The sequence below is a fragment of the Leiobunum rupestre genome, chromosome 5 (assembly GCF_980474605.1).
Source record: "Leiobunum rupestre chromosome 5, qqLeiRupe1.1.hap1, whole genome shotgun sequence".
NCBI lineage: Eukaryota > Metazoa > Arthropoda > Arachnida > Opiliones > Sclerosomatidae > Leiobunum > Leiobunum rupestre.
In genome coordinates, this window is record NC_143388.1 from 11914018 (window position 1) to 11937046 (window position 23029).

The 23029-nt window shown below is 38.0% G+C and overlaps 1 protein-coding gene across 1 annotated transcript in view; it reads left to right on the forward strand.

Annotated features, from left to right (window-relative positions):
• Positions 1 to 23029, forward strand: part of Ddr (discoidin domain-containing receptor 2) — a 221474-nt gene that overhangs the window by 37781 nt on the left and 160664 nt on the right. Inside the window, exon 3 of the mRNA XM_090174440.1 lies at positions 11677 to 11759. The gene's annotated coding sequence lies outside the window, so the exon portion shown is untranslated. The remainder of the gene's footprint in view (positions 1 to 11676; positions 11760 to 23029) is intronic.

Below are 23029 nucleotides of genomic sequence, written 5' to 3' on the forward strand. Positions count from 1 at the left end.
TAGTTTCCCTCTAGCGGTAACTACGGGCTCTAGCGAGTATAGTCCTTCGGCGTCTGCTAGTAATGGGGTCATGAATATCTGTCGAAGAAAGAAGCAGAAGGGTTTGCCTGATGAGGGGGTCCAAGTACTTATCCGGCGAACGTCGATCGAACACTAGCTGGCTGGCTAAAACATTAGCTCCCGTTAGGGCCGGGGAACCATCCTTCATTGACGCGAGGACCACTCTGCCGGGTGACTGGTAGCGCCGCCACGTGGTACGCTTCTTGTTCAGTCCATGATTTCTTACATGGCATTGCTATTTATGAGTCCCGGCTGGGGGGCGCGCGAGGGGGAAATCTGTCTGATAACCTCACCCGAATTACCGTGTTCCCCTACTTATTCGGTACGAAAAGACTGTGGTTAAACAAGAACCCCCCCCCCACACTCAAGTTAATGTTATTTGCAGGAAAACACTTGTATTTACTAAATTATAGGCTTTCTTCTACAGTATATTTTAACATTTTCAAGGGTAAATTCTAGATATTTAAATTATTGACGTCACACTAAAGATATTAGTGTAACAATACTTCCGTTGCTTATTTCAAAGTCATTTTCATTGACCAGTGTAAATGTAAATTTTAAATACAATTAAAATACGTTTTAATACTAATTTTAAATCGTAAAAATGGTAAATTTCTAATGAAAAATAAATAGTGTTTAAATAATACGCAATTAACGTTATTTAACTGTATTCTGAATTGTGTTATCACGAGCAGATCCACTGTTAATGAAACTTTAACCAAGCGTCCAAATTCGGAATTCCACAAATAATTATAGATATCGTTGCCTTAATAGTTGATTTTATAAAATAAAAAGTGGTCTTGCCCAACTTGTTAAATTTTGCTCTTACGTCACAAGACCCAGCTTTATTTGTGTATTCTTCGCACGAGCGATTTGCACGCGCGATAGAAAAACCTATTTTCCACGCGACTGTAGCGCGCGCTCGTAGGCTGGTTAAAGTAAGTGACTGTGACGTAAGTTAATCTGGACGGTAATACCTTTATTTTGGAGATAAAAGCCAAGTGATGGGTCATTTAATCTCTAAAACCCCACGAACCAAGGATCGGTGAAAACATTTAGACTAAAGGATGTCCATAAAATGATTTAGCTTCTGGATTTTCTTTTACCTTGTGGCGCTCCCCTGACTACGCCACTGCTTTTATTCATCGCTGCCATCACTGGATGTTCATGAGCAAGACATTGAGGGGGAAGTCACTTAAGAAATCAGGTATACAAATTGTTAGTAAACACGGGATATTGCTCTAGAAAATCATTGGAAGCCACCGAGAATTTGTAAGAAATTACTGAAAGACATAGAGTACCAGTGATAGTCCAGTAACAATTGATAACAGATAATGTTTTACCGTTAATTTACCACCTTGAAGTAAATGTTCAATCACAGCGCGTGCAAATTAACTTAAATATTACAACCAAAAGAAATATAATTCCAAAAGAAACCGTCATCAATAAAGCAAATATTAGCCATCTCCATATCGGTAAAAAAGCGAGGTAACGAAGCGGGATAATTTCGCAAGGATTTTTCTTTTCCAAACTAGGCTACCACTAAAAGAGGATACCCGTTGTACCCGGACATATGTCCTTCGCGTTTACTTACGGCATGAATTTCTCGGAATATCTGGCTCTCTTCAATCTTTTTAATATTCGCGAATTCGGAACAAACCGAAAGTTCCGGGAAAGAAAAACTGGCAACTGCGGAGAGAATAAAGAGTTATATCCGTTTTTTCCCCGCGCTGAGATTAATTTTGGACTCTCGATCTCTCTATCAAAACTGGGAGCTTTTTTTAGCTCCACAGTATCTCTTTTCGAAAACCGGATATTCTCGAGAACGGTCTACGAAATGAAGGGAAGAGAGGAAAAAAAGATTTATTTCATTGTGGAAGAAAAGGGCTGCATCGGGCCTAACCTCGCTGATGGAGAATAATCCTCCTTTTTTCGTTTTCTCGACTGTATTAAGATTGCTGGCGTGAAAGGGATTCTGTCTTTGCCCCTTCAATATATGATCTTTACTCTTTTTTAAATTAAATCCTCGGCTTATACGGTTGAAACTTATGGGTGTCAAGTTTCGTTTATGTCATGAGGAGATCATGGGATCTCCTTGTTGAGTGAGTGAGTTTATCCGGATAGTTTGTTTTGGCGGGGTCCAAGGCTTAAATAATGTTATTTTTATCGTTGCCATGAATTTGAATTTAAAAGTATTCAGAGTAATAACATAATGTTAAGTTTTTCAATTAAGTGAACATATTCTTTTGAATTTGAATATTTTACTGCTACAGATTTAATTTATTTTGTAGGGAAAAATATTTAATACGCTTTACGAAAATGTGTTGGGATAAATTGTACTGCGAGTAGACGTTACTTATGTTAACTTTAAAAGTTAAAACCATTTTCAAAACGCTTAATGTCATAGTTGTAACTTTAATTGTGGGCGTCATAAAAACTAGGTGGCATCACCCTATATTTATTATTGTGCACTATGTCGCCCGCAGTGTACACTTAGTACACGTGTGTGTAAGTGGGGTGGCGGAGTGGTTAACACTTGCGCCTGGCGGCAAGAGGAGCCGGGTTCAATCCCAGCTTGTGGCACTGGATGAAAACTCGGAACAACTCCTTCTGCATTGAGTTTGAAAGTTCTCTCCTCACTGGTTAAAGGGGTTTCCCTCGAGCTCTTAGGTTTCCCCCTTCATATAAAAAACATGCTGAGGTTAAGGGTAAGGCTCGCGTGGCATGAAGGGCTTGCAACCTTCCTCCTACGCATTGTAACCCAGCCACCTGAATTAATGACATTAAAAGTCGCTTGATGAATTAAGGTGGTGCCTTGGGTATTAGCCTAGATTATTATTATTATTATAATAAGTGTATAATATTGTTACATAAATGTGACACTTCCTATTCTTCACATGCAAAGTTTTACTGAGAGCTTTTCACAAGACAGATTGCATTACGGGCTTCGTCGCAGTTTTGCGTCCGCTTGCCTTTAACAACGCCTCTTAGTAAAATATTCCCCAAAGTGACAAACGTATGGAACAATATTATAGACTTACAGTACACGTTATCCCTAAAAGTGATCTTTGGTCAGGTCTCGTAAGCTAGCCTTCAACGTTGGTTTGAACTAACAGGTTGGCTACTATATTTCTAAAATTCTTTTCCGCGATGGGAGGATGACTCGACGTCTGTGCGTCGCCTAGAAATCTCGAAACTACATATCCCTCTTCGGGCGAAACGCGTCATCTTGTTGATGGCGAAATTTCTGCTTGGAAAACAGCAATCAATCGCGTAGGCAACGGAAAAAGGGTGCGCGGGCAAAGAGAGAGGGCAAAAAATAAGAGTCGCTCTTCCCTTCTCTCGCTGTACAACTAGCAGTGTGTGATGAAATCTGGCAGACCAAACACGAAGAACTATACGCCAGGACGATCGGAGGAAGGCGAGAGATTTTTCGCTCCAGGCTCTGTCTTCTTCTACTCCTACTCCCACAAAAGAGACGAGTTTATTCGAAAAGCCCAGTTCGAGGTACAGATTTCACCCGCTAGATGGCCTTCGCGTCAAGCGTGACGTAAGGGCGTCATCTCTCCTCTTCCATATTGGATCTCTCCCAGTTCTTCATTCCTCGGCATTCCAACACGCACGCATTTATACAGTTATAAGTCCGAGGACGCATAACCCAGGAAGTCGGAGCCGGCTTCTGGACTCGGACTGATTTCTCCTGCCTGGTCTCGACAAATAATATTTTCCCCGATTTCATTTGTAGACACGGCCCCGGGCAACAGATATACCCCGTCCCGAGTACCCCTCTTTTCCAACAACCATTCTGACGCCCCTCAAGTTTTGCCAGTCAGAAGAGGGCTAGCGACGAAGAATATTCTACTAGTTGAGGAACAAGCGAATACCGTGTACTGTATAAAGAGGGGAAAATCCAATAGGGCACAGTTTTGTAATTTGTTTGACTTCAAACGGTACCGCTATTGCTGACGGAATTTTAAGTTATGATAGCGTATCGATCGGATTTGGTTGGCCCATACGCTTGTAGTTGTCTGTAGAGTCAATTGATTATATTTTGCTACGAGAATAATGCGCTGTGTTATATATAAATCGCTATTTTTATTAGCGCAAATGGAATAAAAATCGTTAGCTACAGATTTTAAAATCCTTACTATAAAGATGCAGGTGTAAAAATCATTACCCGTATTAAACTCCTTTCCTACCGGTAGTGAAGTTTTTTCCTACAAGTAGCGAACTCTTTATCTACAAGAAGCTATATCTTTACCTACAGGTAGCTTTGTCTTTATCTACCTATAGCGAACTCTTTACCTACCGGTAGTGAACTCTTTACCTACCGGTAGTGAACTCTTTACCTACCGGTAGTGAACTCTTTACCTACAGGAAGTCTTTATCTACAGGTAGCGAACTCTTTACCTACAGGAAGTCTTTATCTACAGGTAGCGAACTCTTTACCAACAGATAGAAAACTCTTTACCTTCAGGTAGCGAACTCTTTACCTTTAGGTAGTGAAATCTATAGCTAACATCGTCAGTATAGCTCTAATTAGAAATAAATATTATCAGATTTGGAGCGGCTTTATCTATAACTACAGTTATTTTTATATGCGTTTATACCTTCCCATAAACATTTTAAAATCTCAATTTTATTTTAAAGACTGTCCCAATTAAAACCTCACAGTTGGTTTACGATGAGAATGAATTGATTACGGGAACTTCGTCGTTCTGTTTGATAGAAGGGTTCGTGAAGATATCTGCTAAAATGATTATTTAAAAAACCTTTAATAATAATGCGTTATTGTGCCATTTTGGCCTTTGAAAACGTGATACCGGTGTGAGGTATCAAGGGGATAAAAATGACTTTGGGTCACGCATTAACATAAATAATTAAGAGGTATCAGGTATCAGATAATCTGTATTTACGCAAAGATATTATCAAATCATTTGATATGGTTCAAAATGCAAACCAGTTAGTTATCACGCGCGCTAGAAAAAGCTATATTCATTTGGTGACTGCAGCGCGCGCTCGTAGACTTATAATTTAGTAAGAGACTGTGACGTAAGAGCAACATTAAAACAAAAAGGCCATGTTACTTTATAAAAAGAACTAAATTAAATAGTGAAAAAATTTATGTCAGTTTTTAAAAAATAAATAGTAATATAATATAATATAATTTATGTAATTAAATTTTAATGTATTAAAGTTAGTAGAGAAGATATATTAAATCAAGTTCCATATAAATTTATAGACGCGCCGACTCGTCGCGCCGTCTGGTTTAATTTACGGGAAACGCGAAGGGAAGTCTACAGTATTTGGCACGAATTCGTAGATTATTTTCCGGAATATCATAACTTCCTTTTTATGCACGTGTCGCTCTTGTAATACCCCAGTAGCAAAAAAATTAAACCATTACGAAGTACGTAATCTTACGTATATCGCGTCGGTTGGGGGGGATCTAGTTCGATGGTAGAAGGGCACGTGCCAGCGAACAATGGTCGAATTACGGTACGCCTTGTTGATTACGTCGATTCCCCCAGCATGGCCACTTCGGCGAACCCTCTCCTTCAAACGATATCCCCCGATATCAAATACTAACGGCGAAAACCTATTCGGTATCATTAAAAAAAAAACCTCTAGCACCGCGTGGTGATCGGAATTTTTGAAACGAAAATCGGCGAGGTTAGTTAACTGAGGCGGGTTAGATTTGGAAAACCGTCAAGTGCTTTATCCCGCAAACTGGTGTGTGTATCTCGAGTACGAACTCCCGGTTATACTCTTTTCCGTAGGATTTCAACAGCCAAGGACTAGTAAATAATGAGTCGAAGAATAATGGTCAACCTAAGGTGGCAGCGCGATGATCATTGACGTACCCCCGTCCGAAGCTCGCTGGGTAATGTCTCTAGGTCCTGACTGCCGCGTACCTATAGACTCGGAGCAGTTTGGTCCGCAGGGATCTTAGCCAAGAACGTGATTAACGAGTTTAAAATAACGGGCTGAAGTTTTTCTTCTTCATCCTTCACTCACTTTTAATAATGAGTTTTAAAGGCATTCGGAGCATCATATTTTAATGACGGTTATGGGCCGCTGTACGTCTAGATTATAGGCAGATTATTTTCGTTTCGCGTATGAGATTCCAAATAGACAATGGCCTGTGTTTTGAGATAGGCTCGTATTTTAGGCGTTCGTCATAACGCTGGAATAAAACTATAATGTTTTGTAGGGTTCTTGTCAATTTGAATATGGGAGAGGTTGAATCACTACAAATACTACAAATTTTATCGCTCAATAACTTCTAGTACCAATAAATTTTAACAGTTCAATTTTGCTGTTTAAGATTAGATTTTAAGAATGCAATAGACGCTTCAATAAAACATCTTCAAGGTAATCGCCGAGAAGTAATATTTCCAAGAACTAGGACCTGCAAGTTACTTTTTATATAGTGCTTGTTGAAATAATGTAAACTTTTCACCTGTACGGTATGCAACAAGTGTTTATGACATATTAAGGCTTAGCAAAAATACGACGTTCTATTTACAGGTGAAAAGTTTCCATTATTTCAACAAGCACCAAATAAACAGTAACTTGTAGGTCCTGGCTCTCGGTTATATTTCTTCTGGTCGATTTCCTTAAAGATGTTTTATTAAAGTGCCTATAAGACCATTTTTATTTGAGGGGAAGTTAATCTGGTTTCCTAGAACTGAAAATATAAGTTCATAATTTAACACGTATTAATAATAATCAGCTAGGCTAATACCCAAGGCACCACCTTAGGCCTAAGTCATCGAGCGACCTTTGAAGCCATTACGAGATATGCTGAGTTATGTTGTTAACCTGGTTTCTTAAAAATGCAAATCTATGATCATAATTAAAAGTTTATTACGAAATATGCTAAGTTATGTTTAAAATATTTGAACTCGACGACCAAAATAACGCTGGGCGATTAATAATTTTTCTTTAAAAATAACTTAAATTTTTATTGAAGTGAAGAGAAGCACATTTTTATTAACACTTTATTTATTAAAACCGGGAAATTTAGCACGCGTCAAGTAAGACCACGTTCTTACGGCGGGTCTGACAAGGAAGAAAAATATAGATATTTATGGGCGATAGATCTATTTATCTTGAAGCTAGCATACAGGGACCATTCGTTGATCTGTGCTTAAAAAAAGCTGCATTTAAAGTTAAAAGAGGAGCCGCAAGGTGGCGTCGGGGTATTGAATGGGAAACGTCTCCGAGAGTGAGAAAGCGGAGAGTGGATGGATTCGTATACGCGTGGGAGGGTTCATCCACCGAAACGTCTCCTCACATTTCGATATAATCCCTGGTGGTCCACCGACCCTCGTACGGTACGCTCGCTGTTGGCTTCCTCCGGCGAGTCGATCTTGGCAGTCTGATCGCTGGAAAGGCAATTCGGAACGCTAAGCCTAAACAGAAATCCTAAGCACACAAAATGTCCGCGCTCCCGTCATCGGCCCTTTTGAAATGGTTGACAAAAGTCGAAGCTTGTAGAAATCTATAACGCGCGGGGAAGGACTTTCATAAAACGAACTATAGAGCTCAGCTCGCGGAAAGAAGTTTGCCGCTTTGGGTATCGTACATTTCGTTGGAAGGCGCGAATAAGGTGAAGTTACGTTCGCCGACGTCGACTGAAGTGCCCGTTAGTTGCGGACGCGACTCTAGATCTCGATGACATTGACGAGGAAGCTCATTTCGGAACCGAATCTCGCATATACATTTGGTTTAGATGCCCCGTTTCTTTCGCTAGCCGCCGGCGTTTCTTTTTCCAAAGGCTTCGCGTACGTTGCCTCCTAGGGCTACTTCAGCTTGTTGCTTCGTCGTTGGTTTCGTTCGAATTGGGGCTCTGCGCTTTCTCAATCGTGCACCTGTCGTCTCGAACCTGCTCAAATTTTCGAGGATTCGTCCAACATCTGAGCCATTCCCGATAAGAAATCGCTGTGTGTGCTACGGACTTAAAAATATCTAAATTTGAAGGTAGCTCTGATGCCGATCAAACAGGAGTCTATTGAATTCCCGCTGTTGAGTGAAGACATTTGCTCGACGTCACATATGTTTATTTTAAGAGGTCAAAAAACCCGAGACAAAAACAAACGATATGTTACGATGATTGAACGATATGAGTCAGCAATCCAACCACGGAAATATTTTCACTGCCAAGTTCAAACGCAGTTTTACCCCCTTGTAGAATTGTACGTAATAATACACCACCCGAAAAAATGCAACGTACCGCAATTTTAAAAATTTGATATCCCACTAGTTCCTTAAGCGGCATTGTGTCGCCGAATTGTCGAAACTCATTGTTACAAGGCGTCGAAACGGCCCCTAATTAATACCACGAACCTCATTAATATTCATAAGTGATTAGTTGTGGGAACCACCACCGGCTTATGGGTTCCTCGTTCTTGCGGTACAGCGGCGACACGGACCAAGCGTACGGAAAGGACCTCCACTCTTGGCGTCTAAAAATGGCCCTCCTGAATTGATCGGCTTACAATCGTTAATTCACAAGCGTGCCTTGGCAACTTGGGAGGGAGACTAGGAGGTGGAGTTGGCCGTGAATATATACGTCGTCTTCCTAGCGCGACGCGATGTCATAGTCAGGTGCCAAACTGGCGACATTGCGGAGCTCCCAATAGTTCATAAATCGCCGTATATAACGTCGAGCTTCGCCGAAACGACACCAGAGGTCGGGGGTGTAACGTGTGGGCGGATACACAACCGACTTCGTCTGATTCCGCGGACCCAGACTTACTCGTATCTCTGGCATACGCGAGAACTAAAGTTTTCTTGTTCCATCCCCGTACCACTACGTAGTATCGCTGCGTCATGAAAAATAAAAGTTATTTGTGGTCGCGGCAATCGTTTCCTACACTACTTTTTCAAATTTTTTTTTCTATTTTCTCGACGCGACACCCAAGTGTATTATTTTTCCCGCGGGTAAACTGTATATACTATACTGGTAATTTTCGCTTTTCTTGACTTTTAGCGAGTTTATGTCATGGTTGTCTCGCACCGAAAATCATTTAACTCGAGTAGGGCTCAGTGGGAGGGTTTTCGATGAGTTTTTTTCGGCTCTAGAGTTATGGCTCTGGCCCGATAAGAGAGGGAAATTCATAACAAATTAAGTCCAGCCTGTCTTGGGACCCTAGTATCAACATTTCCCCAAAAAATCTATAGAAATTTCAAGTAATAAATACTCTTTCTAGTAATATTGACCTTTTTGGGGCCCATATTTATTGTTTTACTGGGCCCTGGATTTGCCCCCAATGGCTCTGAGTCTGCTCATGGATGGTATTTATATTTTATGGTTATGATTATCCTAATTTGAACTTACGTGGTTTTGGTATTAAATCCGTAGATTCCCTTCCACGTCTTAAGTGTGTTAGAAAAAGCTAATTGTCGCTATAATTCACGCGGGGTTCAGAGGCTGGAATTAAGGTTAACTTTATAGTTTATACATGCTAGGAAAGAGTGTTCTGTATGGGCTTTATGAGGAATGTTATCAAGGTTTTTATGATTGTGCTGGCACGGCTGTAATTGTGAGCGAAATTTATGACGACGTCTGAAGATGAGAATAAGCAGATCTCGTTGAATCGTCATTAACGTGTATATTACTAATTAAGCTTTGTTGATAATTGTTTTAGATTAGGATCCAAAAGTGTCTAAAAGCGCTACTGGTCTTAGTCTACGAACGACTCGAAACGCGCGCTGTAAATAAGAAATGACTACGTAGTTAAATCTCACGGGAATATTTCAACCATTCAAATTTAATTTTCTCTGAACTAAAACACAATGCCAGCGTCCAATTTTCCAGTTAAAAGTTTGGCTAAACCTAAATTTTGGCCGACAGTTTCGTTTTAGGAATATTTAGGGAGCGTGTTTTTAAATAAAAAACGAAAATTCAATCTAGTAGAGCTGGCCAGTGTTAATAACGAGAAAAGATGGAATAAATTTCGGCCGTTTTATTTCTGTGGACGGACGGTGCACCATATGGTTCGTCGAAGATACGGTTATGGCGTGCCGGGCCTTTCTCGAGTCTAGATTCCTATTTCTACTCTAATGTATAACTGGCAAAGTGCCGTAAATAGAAGAAAACGTTCCCTAGAAAGAGTTGCGCTTTATATTCGTTTTTCTAGTTAGGGACACATTTTTCTTTGGCTAGTGGTATATTCTTCTGGTTGTCTGTCTGGGTAGCGGACGGGGTCAATCGGACCATATATCCAATATTACAGTCCGTCGCGTCTACTTGTTAGACAGTCTAGCGCCTTCAATTTGAAGCTTTTGGCCATGTTTTCGTTATCTCATTTTTCTCGTTGCTTTTTGTCGTAGGCCAGTTGATTGTGGTAAACTTTAACCTTTGGGAAGATTTCTAGCCTCCTTAAAAGGAGCCGCAACCTCCAGATCACGCGTATTAGGGAACCTTTCTTACCTTTTAGCAGTGAAAAATCTGTACACCTACCTTACCTGACAAGTGCGCAGTCTAGACTAAAGCTCTCCAAGGATATTTATCTGAAAAGTTAATTCCAATAAACGTACAATTCCTTAATGGACAGATTCTCTCGACGACGTCTCGCGAACGAAATTTTCTTTTTATCTCTTAACGCTAATAATTTAATACGAATCTTAGCTCGTTGGCATCAAGATCAAAAACAGCACTACGACTATACTAATGACATTTTAATTCTAAATTGAAGACAGACGGCAACTTTCATCTTGTTTTTATTTCAAAAATAAGTTTTCTTTTGGGTATAACGATTAATTTTGTGATTTTGACAATTTGGACCCAATCTGGTTTTCTAAATTCGGAACAAATTTTGCGGGCCTTAGCTATTTTCTTACTTTATTCGCCATCTAGTTCACTTAGCATTATATTTAAACAACGGTAATAGTTAGTGTATGGGGAACCGTTGGCTCGCGTGGCATGAAGGGCTTGCAACCTTCCTCCTACGCATTGTAACCCAGCCAACTGAATTAATGGCTTTAAAAGTCGCTTGATGACTTAGGCCTAAGCTGGTGCCTTGGGTATTAGCCTAGCTGATTATTATTATTATTATTATTATTATTATTATTATTATTATTATTATTATTATTATTATTATTATTATTATTATTATTATTATTATTATATGCCACGAAATAAGTTTTAATAAATAACATTTTGGTTGCCGGTAAAGTGTTTTATTGTACAATAAACAACCATTGTTTTATTATATTGTATTGTGATTATATTTCATTTATAATATTGTTTTAAATATTCCTAATTTTAAGAAATAAATGGTATTGACCAATAAAATATACTACCTTTTAATAAACAAGCCTAATAGTCATACAGTAGGCATACACGATGTTAAATATTCTTTTGCACAATGATTTCAACTTAATTTTAGCGTCCCCATCAACAGTATTTTCCCACGAAAACGCTCGCAACTAACCTAACCTTCACTTACGCTAACGAACCGTAACTTCCAATTACAAACACATATCAGTGTCGCCAAACCGCAGACGCTCCTACACGGTACCTAAATATAAATTTTTCGTTTTAATTTGATTGTCGATGATGATTGATTTTTATTAATGCCTTTTTTACGCTTTTTCTTTCAACAGAAAGAAAACGGTTTATCTTATCTGTCGAGTGTGTCGACGAGAGCCAAACAGCGGCGGTGAAACATTCCCGGTTGCATATCTCGGTGAGTATCCTTAAGTAAATTATTTAATGCTCCATTGATTGGCAATCTCCGGCCGATCTGTTTCGCTTGGAAGAAAAGCTCGGATTCTTAAATCGTAGTTTACGAGCCTCGTTATCGCGGTGCCGATTCGGACTTTCGCTGGCCTCTGGATAAAAGTCAATCGTAAAACTATCAAAAGGCCGATACCCAATTCTAGCTGATATCCTGTTGAAAGGACCGCCATACCCACGAATGTACCAATCAAAGCCTTCCCTTGAATTAGTCGAATTCTTTTTTATTTCACCGTTTCTATAATGGTTAAATAATTTGCTGATAAAGAACGTTTTTCTTTTATAAGGGTGGTTTTTTTGATAACTTCAAATTTTATTTTATTTTTTAAATTAATTTTTACATGATTTTCTTAATTAAGACATTAATTTTTGTTATTACAAGTAATTATGTTTTTCTGGATAAGCTATTGAACACGAACTTCTTTACCGGTTAGAAATTATTTGTATTATTAAGTTGCTTAGAACTTTTGTAATAAGCCCATCCCATCCTAAATTGGTAAAAATATACTAGTTGTTCAAAATTGTGTAAATTCTTGCTACTATAACAAAATATTACTTGATTAGTTTTTGAACCATCATTTATAGTAGAAGACAGGTTTTAGATAAAAGCTAGTTTTAATAATTAATAATTTTAAAATAAATCTAGGGAGCAATCCGTGACGTGCTATAGCCGCCATGATAGGGCGGTATTGGCCTATTTCTAGAATAGGTTTCCAGAACAAGAAATTATTCAAAGTTTGATCTCTAGATTCGTTGTTGAACCACTATATACTAGACGACAGTTTTTAGATGTCAAATAGTTTTCTTATTAATAATTCTACAATGAATCTAAGAATGAATCTGTGATGCGCTAGTCGCCATGACAGGACGGGATCGGCCTATTGCTAAAAATCAATTGAAAAATAGGTTTCCAGAACATGAAATTAACCAAACTTAATATATACTGCGGGTTTCAAACCTTCCGTTACGCTATGACCGTTCCCATAGTTTGTAAAATATGATGAGATATTTCCTTTCCAAAACGACAATTCCTTTGGCCACTTCGTGTCGCAAAAACTTAATATATTTGAAGGATATCCGTTGGTTTATTTTACACCTTTGATTTCGGTCCTTAGGCCGGATGCGTTACCTCCAACATCAAACGTGCAGCGCTATCCGTTCCGCAGCCCTTTGCTGATCAACATCTCATCAGACTTCGCGTCAAACCTCGCATTCCATTCCGCGGCTTCCATCTCTGAACGAGCATCTTCTCTTTTACTCGGCTGTAAGGCGAGAAAGAGAGCGTACTCAGATAGGAACATTATCTGAGTGGAAAATCATTTTTCTCGGTTTTCAGAAATAGATCTCAGGCATTTTTCCGTCTTCGTATTGATTTTTTTTTATTTCCTTCTCGTCGCGTTCCCGCAAAAGTTCCGCGGACTTTTCATCCCTCCCAAACTTTGCGGGATTGAAATCTTTGAATCTTTGACGAAGGCATTTGATGGAGATTTTTATATTTGCCTGGCGCCGAAAAAAGGAGGGAAACCTCCGGGGTGTCCCGAGACGAAACACCCAACCTTACGCTGGCAATATGGCAGCTTCTATACTCCGTTCCACACTTACCGAGCAGTTAATTCGTTGGAACGAAAACGGTACAGTCTGCGTTCGTGTAGAAAATCGTTTTGGCTTCTTGGGACTATAGATTGCGGACGTAATCGTAGCGCGGGGTGTCACCCCCGGGCGCGGTTTGAGAGAGGGAAGACTAGAAACCCCGTCGAGATTCGGAAATAGTGTGAAATCCAAACAAAGTCTCTTCAATCTTTGCCCGTGTTTGAACGAGCGGTTCCCTACTCTATCGAAAACCAGAATCACCCTACCCGCGCTTAAGCGTATAAGAAAGAACGCCTTTGCCGAACGCTATAACGTAGTGCTCGCTTCTTCCGCTTCACTGAAAACCAACCCTGAAGTTTCTCAACCTTACGTGTTAAATATTTTGGGTTTTGTGGTTAGGATAAACTGTATTTAGAACTATCCCTTAAGAAATTGAATTGGTACAAAGTCCAAATTTGGATGCAACTGGAATCAAAACACATCCAGTTTGAATCCAATTGTGTTTGGATCAAATAATTCTGATCAAATTCGAATAAACATTGTATTTAGATCAAATTTAACTCATTTTTGATTGAAATATTTAATGAAAGTCTAATTTGAATCTGCCCAATTTTGGATATAATTTTGGAATCAAGTTTGGTTAGTTTTTCGTAACGATTAACTTCAGCGTGGTCAATAGTATTGTTTTTCTCTTGTTTCATTTTCTTAATTTAAATTAATTAACGCAGCATGACAATCAAAGTCTAATTTTAATCTGCCGAATTTTGAGTATGATTTTGGAAAAAAAATTACCAAACAAATTTTGTTAGGGTTTAAAGAGATACTTTTTTTAAAGTTTTTAAAGTACTTAAATCGATTTACTCACACTCTCCAAAGACAGTTTTGACGTGTAAATTTACTCTTAATTTCGTCAAGATAAATATAACTTTCTAAAATTTCACATTTCTTAAAAATGGAAATCATTAGATCTTTACAAATATGTTTTTATCCCGAATGGCAAACCTTAGATCTATACCATCGTGGATGCAATACTCGTTTTTCAAATAAAACGAAAAAATTCTAGGACCGAACTATTGAGTCGTTTCTACATACTCTTAGGCAAACGTTAGTATATGTCTAAACGTTAGAACGTTTTCACTAAGGTTGAAGGCGGTTACTTGTCGGTAGGTAGTGTCAGTACTATCAGGCTGCAAAAAACAGTCCCTAGACAGTCGCCACCTAACGGAGATCCCCCTCAAAGTCCCTCCGTATGTCCCGGGGACGCGAAACTATAGTCCCCGCACTGGCTGTCTCCGTGGGGTTCTCATTGAATGGTGGCGTCTCTATTGTAGCCGGAAAAGGGGACACCAAGAGCTCCCCTATTTGTTTAAGCCAACTGAAGATGATGAAAGTTCCGGAGAGAAATCTATTGTTAAATCCCAGCGAAATTAGGTATACATCCATTCGCTAGATCCGTCATTGTGTGAGCTTTACTTCTTATATACGAACAGAGGGTTACCGTACTGTTTCGTTGAAGGTAGGAGCCGGGTAACAACTACGCCTGGAAACGGTTTGGAAGCCCTCGGCGTGAGCGACCTCGGACTCGTGTTAGTGGTAAAAAATTGGCAAGCTCAAAACCCAATGTTTGGTTTCCGGGAATTTGTATAACAATAGAAAAACGAAAAGGGTTTTAAAATGAAATTGAATTTGCACCTTTCTTATTTTCCTGGGATCTGATGGGGGGGGATATTTTAGGCGATATATAAGTTCGCTTGCGGTTCTCTAACTAGCTTTAATTCTTTTGTGTTACTTCTTTTACTGTGTGTCTATATATTGTTAGACATTTTTCGAGCCTAAAGGGAAAAATGAAAAGGATTGAAATTGATTTTAGGGTAGAAGTAAATATAGCCAACCATTGTATATATACTAAGAATTTAAGATTGCGTTACAGAGTGAAGGAATCCTTAGCTTCAACTATTTTTTTTTAAACCAATTTATTGTTGATGCAGTGCTGCTCGATTTTTAACACAATCCTAATGGATTTTTGTGTACAGTGTAACTGATGCCGATGCTGCCGTATTCCACATAACTCTTCAACAATTAGGTCTGGAAGGGTCAGTCAATCGAAAGCATATGGCATGCCCTCGCTAGGCCGTTATACATTTTTGGAATCGGAGAACAAGAAGTTAATTATTTTTCCATTTTAGGCGATTTTTGCCTAAATTGTTTTTAGGTTCTTATGGTTGAATATTATTTTTAGTTAGTACTGATCATTTCTGAACTACATTGCATTAAGAAATTTTAATTTTAAGTGAAATTTCTGGCCAATTCGCGGGACCCCACAACCTCCCACAACCCGCGTACGCACTATTGTCATATTTGAATTTCGTGCCAATTGTTACAGGCGCCATTTAACTCGTTCGCGTTGCGCTACATTATTTTCAAAACCAGGTAACTCGAAAAATTTGGCTTGTCAAAAAGTTCATTTCAATTAAAGTGTTGGCGTTTCAATACCTTATTTACAAAACCATGCGGTAACTCGAACAATTCGGTTTGTCTAAAAATTAATTTAAATTAAAGTGTTTGCGTTTCGCTACCTTATTTCCGAAACCAGGTAACTCGAACAATTCAGTTTGTCTAAAAATTAATTTAAATTAAAGTGTTTGCGTTTCGCTACCTAATTTCCAAAACCGGATACCTCCAAAAATTCCTCTTAGGTTTAATTAAGTTAATGTACAAGATGATTGTAAATTTGTTAAAATTTTTGTTCTTTCTTTTTGTGAAAATTTTTAAATATTTATTTTCTTTAAGGCCATATTAGCACATTTTCAGATTTCTAATAGTGCTAAACATTTAACACAACCGACCTTTAAATTAAATTTTGGGGATTAAAGTTTAATCTTTCATTCATTCATTTATTCATTTATTCATTCATTTACTCGCGTCATAAAAGCGGTCCATTTTAAAACGTTCCATCTACGTTATAAACACATTTTTCTAAGAAACGTTCCACGAAAATATTAAAGTATATAATAAAACCTTCAATTCGCACTTAAATTATACCCGCCTTCCCTTACGCATTATTCGGAATTCAACAAAGGTAATCTCACCTCCATATTTTAGGTGCATGTTTGCCTAAGTATATCTGGTTAGATTTAGGCTTAGCATAATATACGTTCGCTTCGGGATGAAAAATAAGTAAGCTCTTTCGAACGAGTCCGAAAACTAAAGTATATTTCACGAGGCTTTACCTAAATTGAAACGCAAACAATACATTCCCTCTCGCTCTCTCTCTTCGGGTTGGGGGATTGGCCCGCCACATCCGGGTCCCTCCGTGAAATATGGCCATCAGCCATGCCCCATTTACACTTGTTTTCAATAGGCTTTATTTTAAACTACACCTTTACCGTCTAGTACGAAACGAACCGAAGACCGTTAACTTCACCGTGAGACCTACTTTTCAACGCGCTATCCGCTGACAAACGGATGTACTTAAATCCTGACATTTGGAAATCCTTCGTCACCCTATGTGGTTATTTGTAGATCATTCTTTCAACTTTATAACCCAATAAATTTATATTTTATACGGCGAATACTGGTGGCCTCCTGAAACCGTGGAGAATATCTGAGTTATTAAAATATATCTTTCTTTCAAACGTAACCGGGTTCATAAAAAAGTTTCCACCAATTTCGCGCGGCAAGTTTCAAGTGTTACGGTTGAAACGGGCTTTTGGAAACGACTTCGATTATTTGAACTGTTATAATATACGCGGTTATAACGTTACTGTCCGAGACTTTTCTGAACTTCAAATATGTTAAAAATAAATGAAATACGCGAACATCCTTATTCTTAAGTCGATAAATAGTTATACCTTCTATGGTTTTTCATCTTCGCTACTTTTCAAACTTGGCGAATTCTTTCGGGACTTGACATATTTTATGGGCAATGTCTTCGACGATTGCCGCGCTGTATAGTTATATATCACCACGAAATGATCCTTCTTGTAGGGTGTCTACATTTAACGGGCCACGATTTGACCTCCGTTTGACCTCCAGCGCGTTGGCTTTACTGAATTACGGCAAAAGTGTTTAAAGAAGTATCAAATGGTTGGGTTTGTCCGAGTGACAGCTTCATCGAGTTGCATTCTTCCACGCCGTAACAAATCATGTATAGGAACGTACCATCCGCGCAACATTTTCCTCCTACGTGTTTTAAGTAGAGTTTATAAGGGTTAGATTTTAGCTTCAGATTATAGTTTTGTTTACGGTAATATCGCCATTGGTGAGTTTTGAACATATCCTATACATTTAGCCCCAATTTTAACCTCCCACATATGTTACGTTCTTCGTTTTCAGACTTCAAGACGTTCTCAGTAATTATGAGCAACGTTTTTATTAGCGAAAATTTTGGCGTTCGAGGAGGCTTAGAAGTCCTGAGGCCTCCCTTTCCAGTCTCGGGTTTCGGTGGTCCGTTCGTTTCCCGGCGAATTCCGAAAGCGCTCGTTTCGGCGGTTCGAGTTGCTGTCAAAATCAAAGCGGGAGAAAAGGCGAGGTTAGACATGATTTGAGTAAGACTCGTAGAAAGAAGCTAAATTCCCTATCGTTTCAGTCAGCGTGTCCATCCAAAATATCAATATCAACTCCGCACCCAAATGACTTACGTGTTAATTTATATATTTCTCTTCGGAATTCTACCTTCTTTTCTGTCTTCTAACAAGTAGTTCCATTTGAAGATGGAATATATTTTGTAGGTTTGGTACGCGAACGTGAAATTCTACCTGGAAATTAAGGTTTTCACAATAAGCAATAAAAATCTTTGAGCTCCTCTAAAAACCTTTAATTTAAAAAGACAAAGAGTAAAAGGTTTTGAAAAATAAATTTCTTTGAACACCCTCAAAAATCATTTGAATTAAAACCACAGTACTCTGTTCAGCTTTATAAAAGGCACCAATTGATTTTTGAAAAGTTCACTGTGAGATTGCGGCACAGCCTAATTTCAGGTTGAATGCGAGCATAAATCCCAACTATGGTACTTCAAACATAGGTGAATTAAAAGCGAATATTTTGTGCATTCTGCAAGAGGGGACTGACCATGTGGGCATGTGGACAAAATCCCAAAATTTCGGTGGAGGGGGTTAGTTCTCTCTTTTGGGGTTTGAATAGTGGTTTCAGGGCCATGAGACAACACTACTTACCTGACTAAAATGTTGCCTATGATTTGACAAAAAGAATCAGATACTGGTGTCTTGAACTCAGACCATAGTCATTGGAGAACAGGTGCAGTCGTGTCTTGAGCTCAGAACATAGTAATCGAAGTACTGGTGCAGTCGTGTTTAAAATTCAGAACATTGTAATCGGAGTGCTAGTGCAGTCGTGTTTCGAATTCAGAACATTGTAATGGGAGTGATGGTGCAGTCGTGTCTTGAGCTCAGAACATTGTAATCGGAGTGCTGGTGCAGTCGTGTTTCGAATTCAGAACATAGTCATCGGAGTGCTGGTGCAGTCGTGTCTTGAGCTCAGAACATAGTAATCGAAGTACTGGTGCAGTCGTGTCTGGAAGTCAGACCATAGTAATCGGAGTACTTTTGAAATGGTGTTTAAAAAGCCAAAACTTTAAATTTGAGTTCCAAGTCATGTCAATGCTCGTTAGTATTATTTTCCGCAATCATGGAAGGGAATCGGAATTGTTCAGTTTCACTCGGTCGGGGAAGAAAAGGGTAGCGATCACGCGCTGGGTTTGATTCGGACAGACGAAAAAATCGATAACGCAAGTCGTAAAAATCGTGCAAACCTCCCTGTGTAAGGTTTTCACAATTTATTATACACCCAACACCAAACTCTAACGAATCCGACAGGTCGAAGATTGGGGAAGGTCGCCGGCTAATGCGTCAAAACTTTTCTCGGCTCTGTAATTTGACTCCGTGGCTTCTCCAGGGCTCACCATTTCTACAGAATTTGCTGACAACGCTAACTTGGCATTTAATTTCACGGTGAAAAATGGTGAAGTCTCCGTTAGTTGAAGGATTTCGTCAGTTCGGAATAACGTCATAAACTACGACATCAGCCAGAGATGGAAATTGTATAGTTTTTGGGCCTAAGCCAGTGTGGGCCTCCTCTTGAGATGACGTTTGGGGGACTGTTACTTGATTTTCTGTGGCGTCTATACACGTCCACAAATATGTTGTGAGGTCGCAAGATCTTGACTTTCTCCTTCGATATGTTGTGATCTTAATTTGTATCCAAGTTGACAAACTCAACCTGTTTATTTCCATTGGACCTGATCAGTTGTTGGTTACGCGAGATTTTACGACACTCGAATGGTCTATCGAATGATAAGTACTCATTCGTCGTATTGGTTTCATATTTTTATTATCAAATATTATCATTTAAAACGAATAAACTTGTAATGGAAATATTAAATTAACGATAAGTAATCATTTGTCACATTGGTTTCATATTTTTATTATAAAATATTATCATTTAAAACGAATAGACTTGTAATGTAAATATTAAATTAGGGATAAGTATTAATTTGTCATATTGGTTTCATATTTTATTTAAAAAATATTATAGTTTAAACCGAATAAACTGGTAATGGAAATATTAAATTAACGATAAGTATTCATTTGTCATATTGGTTTCATATTTTATTTAAAAAATATTATAGTTTAAACCGAATAAACTGGTAATGGAAATATTAAATTAACGATAAGTATTCATTTGTCATATTGGTTTCATATTTTTATTATTAAATATCATCATTAAAACCGAATTAACTGGTAATGGAAATATTAAATTAACGATAAGTACTCATTTGTCATATTGGTTTCATATTTTTATTATTAAATATTATCATTAAAACCGAATTAACTGGTAATGGAAATATTAAATTAACGTTAAGTATTCTTTAGTCATATTGGTTTCATATTTTTCTTATAAAATATTATCAATAAAATCGCGTAGACTAGAAACATTAAATTAATATTGTTATGGTAATGTAATAACATTTAATTCATTTAAATAAGAGTGCTTACTCGAGTAATAATTTGTTTTCTATTGAAATGGTAAAATTTTAAATATACTTAAAAGATAAACGATATTTTTGAAAAAGGTAATAAATTATCTTTTGCGTTTAAATTTATACCCGGTAGATATATTACATATAAATTGGTAGATAATTTTACATAAATATTAATACAAAATTTTCCTGATGCAAATTTTGGCAATTTATATATTGAAACTCTTTTGAAAGATATTATTAAATTTTTTGTGTGCATAGGGGGACCACCATGAAAAATCCGCCTCTCCTGGGAGGCGTTACGCGGTTTTTAATACGGAATAAATCTACTTTGAAAAATCGCGCAATGCCGATGTTGGGGGGGACGAGGGGGCGTTGCTGGAGTTAGATAGTGTTGGTAGAGGGGGGTTTGATTGTCAACGGCTTTTTTAGCGGAGCTTGAAATGTGGATGTGTGCCAAAGATAACATTATTGTAAGCATCCTGGCGTCTCCAGTACCCCTCCGACTTTTAACTTTTTTTTTCAATTTCATTTCTTCTTGGTAATTTGTCTGAAAATAATTAGACACAGCATTATTTTAAGCGGAATATTTTTCTTGAGCGTGATAAATATTTGAAATAATGCCATTGTTTCCAATTTTCCTCTAAGCAGTTTATCATGTTTAAAAAAATACGGTGTTACTATAAGTAGAGAAGTTTTACAATGAAGGCGAATTAATTGTACCGAGTGTACTTTCATTAGCAAGGTTTGCTTATCTTTTAATAATTTTCTTGACAGTAAGATTTTTTAATGTATGCATAGCTAAAAAAAGGTAATTAGAAAAGTGGCTTTATTTTGATTATATGAAATTCTTAGGTATCATTATTAGGTATGTTTTAGGTAGTTTTTACGTATCATTATTAGATAGTTTTTAGGAATCATTATTAGATAGTTTTCAGGAATTATTATTAGATTATTTTTAGGAATCATTATTAGATAGTTTTCAGGAATTATTATTAGATTATTTTCAGGAATCATTATTAGGTAGCTTTTAGGTATCATTATTAGGTAGTTTTTAGGTATCATTATTAGGTAGTTTTAGGTATCATTATTAGCTAGTTTTTAGGTATCACTATTCATTTAATTTTACAAATATCAAAATATAATCTAATTTAAATTAATTTAGTTTTTATGTTTTAATTTTAAGAAATTAGACATTCTTGCCACAGTTATTAGAGACGTCAGGGAAGAATTTGAAAATCACGAACCACTTTTACGTACTTGTAAATCCTGTCTTTGAAATTGGTGCCCTTCTTTAAAGAAGCTTATTTCCCGATGCTCTTGCATTTCATACCTCTCTATAGTATATACGGGGTCATTTAGCTTCGGTACTACGTGATTTAGCTAGCGATGCTCTCCCGCTGATAAAAAGCAAGAAATTCCGCTCCCATCTGAAGGGAAAAAGCACCAAGTGTGGATTTTTCGATGTTATCTCGGTGAATTCCTACTGTTTGCCAAGGATTGTTTTTTCTCTCGCTTCTCAAATGCCAGATCATCCCGGAGACCTTTCGCGAAGTTTTTCTGGAAAGTAATACGTTTTCCTCCTTCGACTTTCACTTTTGCCGTCTTCTAAATGAATCGAATGAATCTTCTCTTATTTGAACGCCCTTATGGTATTAACTGACGTTATTTCTACGTGTTGAAAAGGAAGATTGCGCCTTTGAACTGAAGTGCTTTGTGACACTAGGTTTTGATTCTTTGGCACTGTCGACACCCTCGTGATTTACGTATTTTAGCGGTTTGACCTTTAAAGCGTTTGAAAAGTGTGCGCTCGTAACTTATATCTGGTTGTCTTATGTGCCTTGCAAATTCTGGGTCAATTTTCAGATGTTCTTTCTATTCATTGCGAGGGAACCAAACTGTTGAAAAATTAGAAGAAATCAAGTGAAAAATTTATTTTAACAAACGATAGGTGTTGTGTCCACAGCAAAAGGTGAACGAATTTTGCTTGTTTACTTTATAGCTAATCCTCTCGGGAAAACAAATCGGCTTTACAGAACAATAAGAATCCGGAATGCTATCAAATTAAAATTCCAGTTTAATTTAATTGTTTTTAAATGAGTGGAAGTTTATCGATGGACAAAGAGTTTTTAAACTTGTCAGTTAAACTTAGCTTCATGTTAAGTGAATTTAGAAACCTTTTATCTTCAGTGCCATTAGCGTGCTTCCATAAGAATCCCCTTCCACGCGTAATTTGAAAGTCAATCTTTCTCTCGATAATGGTCGCTTTTTCTAATTGTGTCGAAATACTTAGCATTTCATGGGCTTTTTATCATTCAATCGGCACGACGAAGAATCTATTCTGGTTAACTGGGACTCGCGGACTTGGAAGAAAGAATCAGTCAAAATGAATCAGCCACGCTAGGGGTACTCCCTCTCGCGACGTCCTTTGGAAGCTGACTGGCCCCACTAATTGGGGCGTTTTGGGGGCCTGTTGTGGTAGCCCATCTTCGTTTCATTCCTTCGTCTAGATACGGTGGTATGTGTTTTTTGCGCTCCTTCTTTAGAAAAGTCAAGAGGTTCCCAGTTTTTTCGAAGAGAAGGGCTGAAGGAGAACCAGGCAACTGAGGGACCCTCAGACGTTGTCCCCCTCA